The following is a 17,224-nucleotide window of genomic DNA, read 5'->3' on the forward strand; positions in this document are numbered from 1 at the left end:
CGGCCTGTCTCTAGCACCTCGTACATTTACAGTGTGCATGGACGCGGCGCTGGCACCCCTGAGACTCCGAGGCGTTCGAATTCTGAACTATTTGGACGATTGGCTGATTCTAGCTCAATCGCCGTCAGAACTCGCTCACCACAAGACACTAATACTCGATCACCTCGAGTGCTTAGGTCTGAGAGTCAATTGGGAGAAAAGTTCACTGTTTCCCAGTCAAAGGATCTCCTTTTTAGGACTGGATCTGAACTCACTGTCTATGACAGCACGCCTGTCATCACAGCGCAGGCGAAATACCCTGCAAATGGCGAAATCCTTCCGCAGCGGCCACATAGTGCCGCTCAGGAGATTTCAGAAAATGCTGGGCCTCATGGCCTCAGCCTCTACAGTGCTGCAGTTGGGCCTGCTGCGCATGCGCCCACTACAGTTCTGGTTGAGAACGCGCGTACCGCGCCGAGCATGGTTACACGTTCGTTATCGCCTCAAGGTCACTCAGGAATGCATTTCAGCCCTGACACCATGGAGAGCGTCAGACTGGTACCGGTCAGGTGTAAGCCTGGGGACTTCCTCGAGCCTGAAGGTGGTGTCCACGGACGCGTCCACCTCAGGCTGGGGAGCACTGCTCGACGGCAGACCGCTCTTTGGCCAATGGGCAGAGCGAGCCAAACTACCGCACATAAACTGCCTGGAAATGATGGCGGTGGACTTTGCGCTGAGGCGCTTCTGTCCCCGGATAAAAGGACACCACGTCCTGGTCCGCTCGGACAACGTGTCGGTAGTAGCCTACATAAACCACCAGGGTGGCCTGAGGTCCCGAAACCTATTCAGGTTAGCGGAACGCATACTGGTGTGGGCCCAGCACAACCTGCGCTCGTTAAGAGCAATACACGTGACAGGCCACTTGAACGTAGGCCCGGACAGACTCTCACGGAACAATGTTCCTACGGGAGAGTGGTCCCTACACACACAGACAGTGCGTCTGCTGTGGAAAAGGTTCGGCAGAGCGGAAATAGACCTATTTGCAAACCAGGAAAACGCTCACTGCCCAGAATTCTTTTCGAAGAGCACGAACGCGCTGGCCAGAGTCTGGCCCCGCCGTCCGCTCTATGCTTTTCCTCCTGTCTCACTCCTGCCTCAAGTGCTGGAGCGTATCAAGGAGAGCGGATGCTCAGTACTACTGGTTGCTCCATACTGGACGAATCAGACCTGGTTCCCAGCTTTGATGCGACTGAAAAGTACTGCCCCGTGGCCGATTCCAGTGAGGAGAGACCTCCTCTCACAGGCCAAGGGCGCGATTCTGCATCCTCACCCCGAGCTTTGGTCCCTACACGTATGGGCCATAAACGGGTACCCGCTAACCTCCCAAGAGGAGTGTTAGACACGATCGAGCAAGCTAGGGCTCCGTCTACTAGACGGCTCTACGCTTCCAAATGGACGGTGTTCTCTGGATGGTGTTCAGATCAAGGTCTGTCACCACTTCAGTGTGGAGAACCGGAGATTCTCTCCTTCTTGCAAGAGCTATTGGATAAGGGAAGAACCCCATCCACGCTCAAAGTCTATGTGGCTGCCATATCAGCGTTCGTTAATCCAACGCTTGGCCGTTCACTAGGCAGGAACGACCTGGTGGTCCGCTTCCTTAGAGGCGCCAGGAGGTTAAACCCTCCAAGGCCCCCCCTCAGTCCCCGTTTGGGACCTTTCTACAGTGTTGAACGCTATGAAAGGGGCCCCTTTCGAGCCTATTCACTCAGTTGACATGAAACACCTGTCTTTCAAGACCGTGTTTCTTTTGGCTCTCGCTTCAGTGAAGCGTGTGGGAGACTTGCAAGCGCTCTCAGTGAGAGCTTCTTGTATGGAGTTCGGGCCAAACGACTCTGTAGTCGTATTGAAACCGAAGCATGGGTACGTGCCTAAGTCCCTCAACACACCGTTCAGGGCTCAGGTCATCTCCCTGTCGGCCCTGCCGGCCTCAGAGGACGGAAATAGCTCCCTTTGCCCGGTCAGGGCATTAAGAGCTTACGTGTCCCGCTCCGCTGTTTTTCGACAGACGGAGCAGCTCTTTGTTTCGTTCAGCGGACGCTCCAAGGGGCGAGCCGCGACGAAACAGAGTCTGTCTCGATGGGTAGTGGACGCCATTGCGCTAGCCTACGCATCTAGAGGCTTGGAATGCCCTTTGGGCATCAGAGCACATTCCACGAGAGGCATGGCCTCTTCATGGGCTTGGTATAGCGGAATCTCGTTACAAGATATCTGTATGGCGGCAGGCTGGGCCTCCCCGTCTACATTTATTAGGTTCTATAACCTAGAGGTTCCTGCGTTGCAGGCTAAACTGCTCTCGGTCTAGAAGACTATGTATAAGTGTTTCCTGCCCCGCGCTGCGGCCCAGGTCACTTCAATGTTTAAGCATCACTCACTGACAATGTGTCCCATGAGCATGCTATTACCCCTCATATATATCTATATTTACATATATATGCTGTTATGCCTTAAGAGGCACTACTATAAAGGGATGATGCTAATTTAGCCGCTCTCCCTATACTTCTTGGGGTAGGCACTTGTATACCAGGGCGCGCGCGCCCTTAGGTGTCTGTGTCGGTCCAAGAGCACGCACGGCGTTTTACATGGGGTTCCCGTAGCGTTCTTCGACGCAGTACGAGAGAACTCTACGTAAGAGAACGTACTCGGTTACTAACGTAACCTCGGTTCTCTCTAGAAGAGGGAACGAGTACTGCGTCTCATGGCCGTGCGTGTCCGCGCTGCGTCGCTTCATTGACGAAAATCGGCGTGTTAGACAGCTATGCTCGTATTTATAGGCCTAGGCCACGCCTGTTTGGGCGGGAGGTGACGCAGAAGGGCGCGGAGCGCCCTCATTGGTCAGCGTCCTGGCCTCGCATAGGCTGTGCTTTTCTGGCAGAGCAGCCAATGGGTGAGCTGTATTGCTCCGCCTAGGTTGTATGCTTCAGAAAAGCGTTTTACATTATTACAAAATTAAGGATTAATTTTAGGCTTCAATCTCGACAAAGAAATATCTTTCCCGTAGCGTTCTTCGACGCAGTACTCGTTCCCTCTTCTAGAGAGAACCGAGGTTACGTTAGTAACCGAGTACGTTATCCAATCACATCCACTGTTGAGGCAAAGTCACGTGAGTTTTTTGTTGAGCATAGAGGGATTTATTCTATCAATGTGTTTCAATCATAGTTTATGTGCATGTATTCTTATTGAATGAAAAATGTGTCCGCCTCAATTGAGCGCATATGTTTTTTATGCGCATTTTTAGAATTTATGTGCATCTTGGAGTTTTTTCAAAATGTGCATACAATCTGTGGATGGAAACAGTTCAGTGAAGAATAACAGAATACTGCTTGCCACATGCTTCCCAGTTTTATGTGCAAAATGGCTGAGGCTGAGACTACATTCAAACAACATTTAACCCCTTAAATGTCACCGTACCGCTAGAGGGGCGCTAGGCGCTCTTTTTTTTATTGCCTTTTTTTCCTATCACATATTTTAGAGAACATCATAAATTAGCTGTCTTTCGAAAGTGTACGAGCTAAAAATTCATCCTGTGAAAACCATTTTGAAATTGGATGTTGCGTTACCATGGAAACGGAACTTTAAATTATTTTAGCGGGCTTTACATTTATTAATATTTAGCATTATAGTGAATTATTTGTAATAAACACTTTTAAGTGGGCTATTAAAAAAGTGTTATTTATATGTTGAACAATGTTTTTTAAAACATACGTGCAGATTGTGACGTCATATTGTGACCGTTGCAGTGTGCTTAGAAATAATTTGTCTGCTCTCCTCCTGAGCACAAGTCTCAGTGTTTTGTAAGGTAGGCAGGTTTTCTGTGTTCATTTTTATTTCCTGTCGCTGTGCAGGCTCTTTTATTGTATATGACTTGACAATATAAACAGCTCAATAACTCTTTTATTTAAAGGCTTAATTTATGTCCCCTAGACCCAACCTACCAATGCATCACACTTGCAAGCAGTATCAATAGTCAGAAATGTGATGTGCAGTCAAATGTCCCGGTGTGTATGCTGTTTAAATAAATGTTCTCACGGAGTGTTCATGGAGTGTTCACGTGTTTTATAGACTTGATATTGTTTTTAAATGTGGTAAACTACTGCCAACAGCTAATAACCAACCTAGACTAACTGGAAATACGAAATTTAGGTTGCCTCACATATAATTCATTGCAGTTTCCAGCTGAAATGAACATGAGGCAGTAAAACGCCAACAACTTTGGTTCCATTATACAATACAAATGATGATTAAAAGGACAGTAATAAAGACTTATTTTTTGCACAATGTCTTGCACAATAGTTTGTTATGAATTCAAAATGCTTTTTTGCCATAGTGCATGGTTTGTAAACTTATTTGATGTCTGCATCACATAACCAAATGTATGTTTTTTGGATGTAATAAACCTGCTTGGTCTCACCTGGTAGCATTGCATTTGTGATGCGCAACGATTCCTGTGAAACATAAGTCTTGATAAAAGAGCTCAAAGACTTGCAATACAAGCTAAAATGGCATGGTTGCCTCAAGAAATGTGTTTTAATCTCATGTTTAGTTGGTTTAGGGTAGATTTTAGTGTAGGTAGTACGTTATTTTACGCAATAAAGCGGTAACCTTTCAGGGGAACACAGGTACTGTACGCATTTCCAGTGTGCCTGGGTTGCCAATAAGTCTGCTAGTTTATTAGTGACAATTTTATGTGCTGGTGGTTGCAATAGCCTTCATTTCCCCGATAGCATCTCTGTCAACAATGTGCACTGCCAGAGGGGCAGTGAGAAAGACTGAGGAAACGCTGTGGAAAAGTGGACTGTTATTTTTAGGGCCACCTAGGGGAATTATAGCAGTCCGGCACCGAGAGCAAGTAAGTGGGTAACCTGGTTTTCCTTGAGAGAGAAACACAATGATAATATTTCCAGAGCGATGTCTAGCAAACACGAGTTGCCACTGTCGTCCTGTGTTTCTCCTACTCCTGCTTTCACCTCATTTCCCTTCTGCCGCTTTTCTCCCCCCTCTTATCTTGTTACTTCCTCCCTAGATTCATTTTTCACCCTAATGTGCGTCTCATAAACCCACCCTCCCCCTCTCTCCTCCCCCCCCACCTGCTCTTCTCGCTCCATCTCGTTTATAGATACATAGATATATTACGTTACGCCTCCATGGTAAGGCCTTGTGCAATGTGTGGGCTACTGAAGCCATCACTTCACAGAACAATATCACTTTCACACAGCAACCCATTAGCCAGGCGTTCTTTACTGATAATTGGAAAATCAAAAGCTTGGGTTTGCATGTAAGACATCACAACCACAACATGGCATTATTGAGGGCAACAATGCTAAGCAACTCAGTAACACGTAGCAACTGCTTCCAGGGAGACTGTTGAACCTTAAAAGCATTGGGTAGAAACGTGTCTGAATGCGCTTTAAAGGTCATGCAAGCAACAACACAATCCATATACCTCCTGCAATGCAGTACAAAAGCACACATAAAGGCCTGGGATGGGTCAAAATGGCAGACTGGTCAAAATTAATCTCTTTTAAAACGCAACCACAAACCATTTTAAAGTTAAAGCAAACATAAGGACTATTCAATTAATAATATGAAATAACTAATTTGAAATAATATTATATTTAAAAGAGACAATTTGAATGGGATGCATGTAGGGATGTATTGTAACTTCTCAGAGAATGCTTCAGAATGCTATGCATTAGCATGCTAACAATCGGTTGGACTCTCAGAGGTCTATAAATCTATAAATTTCAATTTAAAAATCTCTTCTAGATTTATATCTAACCACCGTTTTGTGACATCCACCATTTTTTAGTGACTTTTTGCAATAGAAGGTCTGTATTTAACTTTTGGTTTATGCACACATACAATACCATTCAAAAGTGTGGAATTAGTATACTTTTTTTAAGCAATTAAAACTTTTATTCAGCAAGGAATAAAATATTACATAAAAAAACTATTTCAAATAAATGCTGTTCTTTTGACTTTTTTATTTATCAAGGAATCGGGGGAAAATATCATGGTTTCCTCAAAATATTAAACAGCACAACTGTTTTCAACATTGATAATAATAATAATAATAATAATAATAATAATAATATGACTTGAGCAACCAATCAATATATTAGAATGATTTATGAAAGATCATGTGACACTGAAGACCAGAGTAATGGCTGCTGAAAATTCCCCTTTGCAATCACAGAAACAAATGACATTTTAAATACTATTAAAAAAGAAAACCGTTATTTTAAATTGTAATAATATTTCACAGCATTACTGTTTTTTCTTTTCTTTCTGTTAAATAAATGCAGCCGTGGTGAGCATAAAAGTCTTCTTTAAATACAAAAAGACAGTTTATTTTGCTGTCTAAGCTGTCTAAACCATGCAATGCATTTGAATGTAAACCAGAGAAATTATAAAGGGCTTCCTTAAAACCTAATTATCAAGAAACCCCAGATTATTAACATAATGTAGTCTTTATCTGTGGTATGTATGTCATTCATAAATGACAATCCCAAGCCAGATTCAAACGAGGAAGCAAACAGAAGACATCAGTTCCTGTGCTTATGGCCAGCAATTCCCAGAGAGGGACTGTACTCTATAGAGGAGTGTGAAGGTCATCACCTCTGATCCAGTTATGTAAGATAAACTGAAATGCACTGTGGGGATATAGAGGGGAAATGACAGAGCACAACAAGCGAGGGCTATCAGAGAAAGACAAAATGGGTAGGTAGGTAGGTAACAAAATGAGGAGAATGAAATGGAAAGAGAAGGGGAGTTGATATATCCGCAAGAGCGTCAGCGTTTTGAAAGGGAGAATACAAAGGGCACCTGTCTGTCCACCCAACCACATCCAGAGGTCATTCTAAAGTACTGTGAATATCCTTTCACTGTTCCTATGTGATAAATTACTACCTACAATGCAAAGGCATGGTGGGGGAACATTTGGTTGGGCTTCAATCAGATGACCGTAACCTTGCTATTGACCCGTATTCAGAGTGTGTGGACAAAGCATTATCTTGACACGGTGATGAATGCAAACCGCAGGAACGGCATAAGTATGAGGGCAGAATGGAGATGTCATCTTTGAAAAATCGCTCCATCCGCTTGACTCTGATATGTTGAAGTACTCACAAATGAGAAAAAACTGCTTCCTGCCAAGCAGCCGGGCCTTTGACAATCCGGCAATCAATCAATTTTGGCAGAAAGGCTTCAAACTGCAGAAAAAAAAACGGTCTAACTCTTGACTAGAAGGATTTTCCTGCAGGCCTGAATGGGCCAGTTGAGATTTTTACTTGGGCAACTAACATTTTCTCTGGCCCAGCTACAAATACAACAAAAAGTTATTTGTAGAAACATGTATGAGAAAAAAAGAAGAAAAAAACATAATTAAACGTTTATCATTGTCATGTTTATCACATGCCAAGCAATAAAGCAACTCCATGATATCTATGAATTCATAAACATAATACTTTTGATGGAAAACAACGGTCTTTAACAGGGTTTTGCAAAGGTTTTGTTTATATCGCTGACCCAGACACTCCACACTCAGACTCTTAGCTAGGTATAATTATCCACAATATAAAAGAGGAACAATGCCTAACATTAAGGGATTAATGGTATATATATTGGTATCATTAGTCAATATTGAGATTTATTTTTAAATTTATCGGTATTAGCCGATATTGGATATGCAGTTGTGCATACTTATTTACAGTTTAATTAAAATACTTTTCATTGAACATTTACTTAAAACCAATCTTTAAATCACAACTAAATATTGAAAACAACTAAAATCTTCAACAATCCAAATGTGACAACACCTCTCTAGTCTGTTAGGCCAAATGACATCCACTAGCCCTAAAACTATAGTTTTGTTGATTTTTTTCAATTTTTTTCTTGTCACTTACAAGCAGTTTGTTAGTCTGGCTGTGTGAAAGATTCACACAGTGATAGACCATCACAGACAAGATAGCAAGAGAAGCCCTGATAACTATAAAAAGCATTTGACTACTTATTGCCAATTCATGCCCTGCACTTAAACTGTGTCTTCAAACAACCAAAGCATGTTGGCGATTCACACGACAGCCAGAAAACTCTTGAAACCTGAAAAGAAGATCAAACGGGACATTTTACCATCTGTTCTGTACTGAGGGACCTCAGGCAACTTTTTTTTTTTTTTTAAAGAGAGAGAATGTGAACAAAAGGCAGGAAGAAGGAACTGAATTCTCTGACAGCTTTGTGAGATCTGTCAAACGTCTGAAGGATGGCCATGGAGAAAAAGCTACACATCACCTTGAGCGACTCATTCTATTTTAATCTTGCCGTATTTTGCATCGGCCTGTGTGACCTGCCCAGGCGTTCATGAATATTCCATCCTGATGGAGGGCTCGTTGTGAGTTGCTATGGCCCACAAGCAAAAGTTTGCCAGGCCGCAAGTACCTTACATAAACATAACACTAAATTATGCATGGGAGGTATGAAAGAACCGGAGAAAGTAATGAAATCATACTAGTTTGGCCATGAATCATGATTATCTGTCCACAGGGTGCTGAAGTACTTTGTAAGTGTATTACAAGTGGGCATGCTAAAGTGATTATGGTGGAAGTTTAATGTATAATTATGAGGAGCAAGATTTTAGACCAATCAGATTTCAATGTGGGTGAGGCTTGCCAGTGTGATGTCGCAGATATAGAAACAGAGATTGACAGAATGTCCTCTCGTCAGGGTCAGCTGGGACAAAAGCGTACATTTAAATTATTTCTCCACTGTAAAAAATTATATGATCAATAAGTTATGACAACATATGTATGGAAGCATATGGGTAGCAATATTCAATTTGAAATGTAATATGCAAAATGACAATGCAATATGTAAAATGGCAACGCATTTATGTATTTAAATTTTAATTTTCCATTACATTTGTGCAACATTTGGTGCAAAATGAAAAAAAAAAAATTACACAATTTACATTTGCAATTTCATACACTAGTTTTAATATTATAGTAATATTATAGGCGGATCGGGTCAGAATGCATTTTCAAATTGCACATTGAATTTTGCTACATTATTGCGGGACACTTAATGGAAATGCAATCGCAAGTGTCTTAACTGTAACTGTGAGTGTAAATGCAATTAAGAAAAATTACATTTAAATTATCATTTTGCTACAGTTTTCGCTTGAACATGTTAAACATATCTCATTTCTGTAATACATTTTCATTTTGCAACTTATAAACCGTTAAAATATGTATTCAATTTACACATTAAAACTAGTGTATAAAATGGCAAATGTAAATTATATAATTGAATTTTCATTTCATTTTGCACCAAACGTTGCACAAATGTAATGGAAAATGTAAATTTAAATACAGAAATGCATTGTCATTACATATTACATTTCAAATTGAATATTGCTACCCACATGCTTCCATACCATATGTTTTTACACTGCTTTAACTAACAATTTAGTTAATAATTAATAATTTAAGCAATTTTCAACTTTTCTTATAAGTTATAAGAGATTACACTCATTTTTAAAAGTCAGTTTAATGTAATTTAAGTTTAAATAACTTAAGTTTTTAAGTACAATCAGCTTGGATGTTTAAGGCAGCAACTTTTTTTTTTTTAGCATGAAATCAAAACTGACAATTCTTATCTTTTTTGGAACATTGCAGTATTTATTATAAATGGGTTATTGCGCACATCATTATTTTTTTTATTTTTTTTCACGTTCCCTAATAAACCTTAATCAAAATAACTTGCCATTCCAGTTGCAATGACATCTCTTCTGTGATGAGGTTTTTATCAGTGCAAAGGCTACAACCTGTCAATCACATGAGATCACAGTAATAAGCAAACAACAATGATCCAATCATTTCCTGATGGGCAAATTCAAGTCCCGCCCTAAATTTGTTCTTGTTCTTGAAGCCATTTCTCTAGGATATATGTCTCAATAGAGAGGAAAAGACTATTGCAACTTCCGTTTCATGCAGAATTTAAGCTGTTTTACTATCAAAGGAGTACAGCAAAAGACAATCAAGCCTTGCCTGCGACTACTTTATGGCATTTGGATTTTTAAAAAAATGAAAAATTAATGCAAGTTGAAAGCCACAAATTACTTAGCTTGTATAAAACATGCAGCTCAAAGATGTACCTCTAACTTTTTGGTGCTATTTAGCTCAATACTAAATTGTATCATCTGCTTGTATGAGCAAGATGAGGTAAAGGACTACACAGTAAGGTCTGAAAGTCTTTTTAGAGGAGACGCGGGTGGCAAGGCTCGTCTCTTGCCACTTACAAATGACCCTTATCAGAAATTCAGCCGATTGCTGTTTCTCCTCCAAACTGATCTTTATCTCACACACTTACACTGACCTGCTCACAGCTGGCCATTTTCTTATAGGTGGATACAAAAATAAATAAAGAAAACGCCAAGTATAAAAGACGGTGTATCTTTTCACAGGTCTGAAAATAGCCATTTCAAAGCAGCATAAATCATAATAACATGTTGCAATAATGAGCAACATGAGAAGTGCTTTGTGACTGGGAATAGCTGAGAGGCTAACGTGATTCACCTCCCAACGTCAGACCCTTAAATTAGCTCCATGCAGACAGTCTCCCACCAGAAAAAAAAAGAAAAAAAAAGTGATGCTACTAATTAAATGCACAATAATCAAGTCAAGTCTCCAAACAGAGAGGAGAAGAAGAAGAAAAGACAGGGCAGTTGCTGCGAAACAACAAAGTCCACCGTTATTTCTTGCCAATATTTCCTTTCAAGGAATTCCTAAAACATGATGCAGTCAGCCATTCTACTTCGCTTTTCAATACGCAGCGCAACGGAGAAAGCATAATGCCTGTCAGCAGTGGAAATCACGCTTTTCAAAAACAAAGCTCGTTCAGAAGCTTTGTTTTGTGGCATATTCAACATTGCAAATGAGTTTAGCAGACCTATGCAGCGATCAGAGACAACTTATCAAGAGTTCCAGCAGAATAACAATGTACCAGACAGCATCTTTTGACTGTGCAGTCACTCCTCGCTAAAACAATACAATGCTCAAAAGACACACTATACATTTGTTTTTGTTAAACTGGCAGCTAGTTTACAGAACTTATAAGTACAGGTATAATGTTTCAGATATTACAAGATTGGATATGTCATTAAATTATGTATTATTATTAATATGCCATGCCAACCTAGCACTAAAATTAAAAGGTGATATTAAAAAAAAAACATTTCAACAATATTTGACAATTTTCTTTGTAAATTAAAGAAATAGTTCACTTAAAATGAAAATTCTGTCATTTACTCGCCCTCAAGTTGTTTCAAACCTGTATGAATTTCTTTCTTCTGCTGAACACAAAGGAAGATATTTTGAAGAATGCCGGTAACCAAACAGTTGATGGATCCCACTGACTTCCATAGTATTTTTTTACTTTTTTAAGTCAATGGTTATCGTGATTTGTCTGGTTACCGACATTTTTCTGAATATCTTCTGTTGTGTTCAACAGAACAAATAACTCATACAGGTTTAGAACAGTTGAGGGGGAGTAAATAATGACAAAACTTTTATATTTGGGTGAACTACAGTATAGCATTTAAGAATGTTTTGTCCATTAAAATGTTTAAATAAAAATAATTGACTCATCTTTCTGTTCTGGATATTTAAAAAATAAAGCTCTACCAAATTCAGGGCATGTCATTCCTTTTTTTCAAATGTAAATCTTACATGTATAATCCCTTTATAAGCAATCACACTCTTTAAAACGATTCAGCACCTGGAGCTGTCCAGTGCATCGTTACAAATGACCGTCTGCTAAAACCACACAACAGACGACCTGGACACAACTTACAAATATTTATAGTGTTTGGTCACTTTTACAATAGTCGTTTTAAATTTAGAATTAAAGACTGTCAGCACTGGACAATTCAATGCTTTGAAACAATTATATTAAGTGGGATTATAACGCTCGCCACGTCAGCTCACTATAATGCGGTTGTGCAGGGACTATTGTTGTTTCATCATTACACAACACAGCGAACCCGCTGATGATGCCAATGATATATTCATTCATGGCTAAAGTTTTCTATTTTCACACATTTTCCGCCATATATCGATTTGAATATATCATATTAAGATAAACCTTTCCTCCAATAAATGACAAAACTGTGTGTTGGAATGCAATCTTGAACATCATCCTTCATGCATGAGAGCTCTACAGTAAGAAAAAAGTTATTTATAGTGTTGTACGGGACAAAACACATCATCCACTGTTATTTCTCCCAATAGACTGGTATTTTTTGTGTGACATTGAATGAGGCAAATCTTATTGACCGCGTGAAATAAATCATTAAATATAATTTCCATGGTCGTTTAATCTCAATTCGCCGTGTTTCATAAAGATCCATTCCAGAACAGTTTTTTGTTGCATTTGACGATCTACTTGCAGCAATGCTGATGTAAACCGCAAACGTCTCCCTTTGTTTCAAAAAACTGCCCGTTTTCATAGCCTATTTGAACAAACGAAGAGATGCTACTATATGAAAATATGTTACTGCATATTGAACATGCAATGCTTCCCTTGTCGCCTTGCGTTGTATTTACACGGACATTTGTAGAGCACTCAGTAAAACATGGCTGTGCGCTGTTTGCCACTGTAAAGCGCGTAATGGTGTAACCCGCACTGCAATACTCCGAGCATACACACCAAAACACATATTACATGAAAAATAAGGATAAAGGCACTCACTGTGATTAGATCCGTCCTTTGCTGACATGTCTTCAGTGAAGGGCCAGGCACCCCAGGAGTGCTGGTTAATTGTATGAGCCTGATGCTCTCCGCTGCTGTTGTTGGTTGAGATGCTCTCAGTGAGGAATCAGAGAGAGTTTGAGCGCCACTGCTGAAGATTCAATAGAAAACATCACCGACAGAGTCAGGCACTACAGCGATATACCTAACCCGCATGTCCTGTTTAGATGGGCTTTACTTCCTGGTTGTTTCGGAGAGACTCCTCCTGTGCGAGTAGAAATAGTCATTATATAGTATATTAACCTGTTATTGTCCCTTCTAAAACGCGTATATTTTCATCTGACCCAATTAGAAGCCACTATAGAGATATTTATGAAGCTGCAACCCTTTTAACAAGAAGTAGAACATTATTTATTTTGGGATCAGTTTGACCCCAACAAGAACATTGAAAAATAGTATGTTAAAAAAATAAGTAATTTCGTTTATAAGTTATAAGTTTATACAATAAACAAGACATTAAAGTGCCCCAATTATGCTATTTTAAAGGGTCCCCGTTTTGTTTTTTTTAGGTTTAATGCAATAGGTGCATTAATGCATCCCATGCATCCAAGGAAAAAAAAAACAACAACAATGTTTCTCAATATACATTGCACATAACCTCATTTTTCAAAGGCTACGTTTAGACTGCAGGACAATGTGGCCCAAATCAGATTTTTTTTGCTCATGCGACTCAGATCTGTTTTTGTCATGACAGTGTGAACAGCACAAACCACACGGAATCTGACCGTTTCGATTCTGATTTGGGCCACTTCCAAATATGTGGTCCTAAATCCGATACAGGTCTGATGTTTTGCAACGTGACCTCAGTTTGAATGATAATATTAGAATTCATGCGACTTTTACATCAGTTTTAACATCATTTTTCTCATCTTTAATTTTAATATTGCATGTGGTTCAGTTCAGGACCATGATTTGTTCACACTGGAATCTGATATTGTCCACATTCAAAACAACGTGCACATCTGTACAAAAAAAATCGGATCTGAATTGAGCATTAGGGCTTGCAGTGTGAACGTAACCAAAGTGTCTGAAAACAGTTCATTCGAAGAATCAGTCTAAACCCCTCCTTTCCGTGAGCATATACTCTGCTCTGATTGGTCAGACGGCCAAGTCTGTTATGATTGGTCTACAACTTACAGCGCGTATTGGAAATTTCGGAAACAAAACACCTCCATATCTGAATTTAAGCTCTGACTTCCTCGATGCTTGATACACAGTGATAAGAACGATGGCATCGGTTTTTCCTCATCAACTCCAGCGCAAGTCCTTATCCTTTTGAAGTGCACGCAAATTGGATTCACAGCACTGAAAACAGAGTCTTCTCAACATGTCCACAACACTTCCAGGCCTCAGCTACAACTACAGTGTTTGAGGGCGGGTCAAAGTAGACATCGTGAGGCAGCCAATGAAGAAACTTAGCAAACTTTTTTCCATTCACAAACAGCTATATTACACACAACATGAAATGCAATATTTGGAAAAGCAATAGGGCCACTTCAATATGCAGTAACCTACATTTTAGACAAAATCTTGGCTATATATTGGTTTTCCGCATGTTTGATTTAAATACATTTCCATCTTTTCAAATCTGACGGCTCCTCAGCAAAGTATGCTTATACATTATAGATTCTCACTGGATGCAGTATGTCATCTTGGTATTGCCTTCATGAATACTGTGTATTCTCACATTCGACTCATTTGACATATTTATGTAGTAAGTAATTATGCATATTTAGACTCAGAGAATGTGTAGCATTTATTCATGTTTCATGGCAGGCAGGGGTCTTTGAGAGCACCACTGTATATTGTAACTTAGCTTAAAGGAGAACTCCGGTCAATTTTAACATTGAGCTAATTTTTTTGTCAATTTGGAGTGCTGTCAATACAGAGAACAACGACAAACATCGGTGTTGCCTACACTATTATCCTCTTTTTAAAATTTGCACCCTGTTGACTTCAATGGGGCAAGTTTTAAACTTAAAGGGGTGGTTGATTATGATTTGACTTTTCTAACTGTAGTTAGTGTGTAATGTTGTGTTTGATCGTAATCAACATCTGCAAAGTTACAACGCTCAAAGTTCACAGCAAAGGGAGATATTTGCTTTTAAAGAAAAGGACTACAACAAACGTCTGGTAGGAACTACACGAGCTTCCTCCCGGGTTAGTGACATCACCAACCCTAAAATTTACATAAACCCCGACCCCAGAAAACGATTTATAGATTATCATGACAGAATATGCTAATCAATGACTAGAAGATAACTACACATAATCTGCATAAATTCATCAACTAACCCAGGGTGCGATTTGCCGGGGGGGATGCGTGGGATTTCCCCCTTTCTGGTCAATGTATCCCTGCCTCTGCTTAATTATTTTTATCCCCGGTGTGGATAAATTTATCCCCCCCTCAAAGTGAACAGTGCAACTACACTAGTGGCGACTGCGAGACGGATCACAAAACTTATCACGGTCACGGATCCGTGGTTTGATTAAAGTCAATTTTATTTTAAAATGCGCTACTTTGGCTGGCTCTGATGCTCAATGTGATTGGTTACACCTCACGAGTAATAGCCTATCAACACTTGCGAGACGGTTGCAGGTCCGCTGGGCAGTGTGTGTCGAAAGGAAGGCAGCATATTCAGCATATTACTGAAGCGGGAATAAACATCACAATCTGATTATCTGTTTCTATGATGACAAGCAGAGTTAGAGTCCCAGTCACACCACTGAGAATGGCCGAAGTTACACATACGGTGTTTCACTCAATTGAGGCTGGCGCGAGTGATTTCAATGTAAAGACGTGCGTCTAGAGATCCTGCGGTGCGAATGAGGCGTTTAGCGCGGCTACATTTTTTATCCCCCCCCCCCCCTCTGTTTTTTTCACAAATCGCACCCTGAACTAACCATTCAGAAATGTCCTGTTGTCATGTCAATGTACATGTTGTCACTTCTTCTTGAGTCGGTTTGAACATAAAAGGCTAAAATTTTTGTGAAATTTTCAGTGTGTGTGAGGTAAAAGAACACAAGATCTTGAAGCTCCGCCCCCTGTGCCGGGAGCAGCAGCTCATTTGCATTTAAAGGGACACACACAAAACGGTGTGTTTTTGCTCATCCTCAAATAAAGTGACAACCTAACATGCTATATAAAAATATCTGTGGGGTATTTTGAGCTAAAACTTCACACACACACTCTGAGGACATCAGATACTTATTTTCCATCGTGTGAAAAGGGCATTATACCCCCCCTTTAACCAGTTCTTAGGTTAATATACATATACATATGATCACGCGCGTGAACTCGACAATCGACTACTTTGGACTTCGACCGAAAACAGGATGTAAATACAGGTATGTGCGCTGACTGAAATAATATCATTTTTATTCATATCTTTCACATCTACTGCAGTCAGATTCACCGTGTTCACTCTAAAAGAATCATTCACATGGCTGGGCACTTGTAATGACACATCAAGAATGCTAAGAGGCTAAAAGCAGGTTTAAAACTTGCCCCATTGAAGTCAACAGGGTGCAAATTTTAAAAAGAGGATAACAGTGTAGGCAACACCGATTTTTGTCGTTGTTCTCTGTATTGACAGCACTCCAAATTTACAAAAAAAATGAGCTCAATGTTAAAATTGACCGGAGTTCTCCTTTAACTTTACAGTTAAAATCTTTAGAATTAATCATCATAAAAGTTATTTAGATATTAAATATATGCTTTTGAATATCAAATCTGCATAGAAGTAATTTAAAAGGATTCATTGTGGAATCTGTTACTTGTTGTGAAAATAGCTCCTGAAAAGGAATGGCCTGAGAGCGAGTTTGACATTTTGCTCTAGGCTGTTCCATTCATAGACGTACACCAGCACATCAATGACCCGTGTCTGATCATAAAGGAAATTTCCACTGGGCATGTTTTCTTCTCCCCATGGTCCCCAGGTCTTAATGGCTGTACAATCACTGCATACTGCATATACAGATGCTTTGGAGTTTAGATAACACAGTGTAAGGCAAATAAATGTACTACAACTGATCTTTTATTATTTAGCCTAACACAACGGTACACCATAATGTACTCCATCATGCGTTTTAAAACTATAGAGCCAAATAGCATGCTTTAGTGCCAAATAAAGTGTGTTAACAGCTATGGTTTTACTATAACATTTAACTGATTGTTTTTTTCCTCAAGATCTCCAACCATGAGAAAACGTATCTGCCTGCAGCTTTCTAATAAAGGAAAGTAAATCTCAAGGGCCAGAGTTGCTCTAAAATAACAGGTTTACTCCCCATTTACGGTGGTGGAAGGATAAATAAAATATTCCAAAACTGACCACAAGGTGGCGCCTTGGATAACTTGCTAAGCGTGGAGCTGCATAGCTGAACA

General features: G+C 40.0%; 1 protein-coding gene across 1 annotated transcript in view; it reads right to left on the bottom strand.

Annotated features, from left to right (window-relative positions):
• Positions 1 to 12,931, bottom strand: part of tbkbp1 (TBK1 binding protein 1) — a 90,601-nt gene extending 77,670 nt beyond the window's left edge. Inside the window, exon 1 of the mRNA XM_079594780.1 lies at positions 12,781 to 12,931. The gene's annotated coding sequence lies outside the window, so the exon portion shown is untranslated. The remainder of the gene's footprint in view (positions 1 to 12,780) is intronic.
• Between the last annotated feature and the right edge of the window lie 4,293 nt (positions 12,932 to 17,224).

Source organism: Phoxinus phoxinus, assembly GCF_949152265.1.
Source record: "Phoxinus phoxinus genome assembly, chromosome: 21".
In the NCBI taxonomy this organism is placed as follows: Eukaryota; Metazoa; Chordata; class Actinopteri; order Cypriniformes; family Leuciscidae; genus Phoxinus; species Phoxinus phoxinus.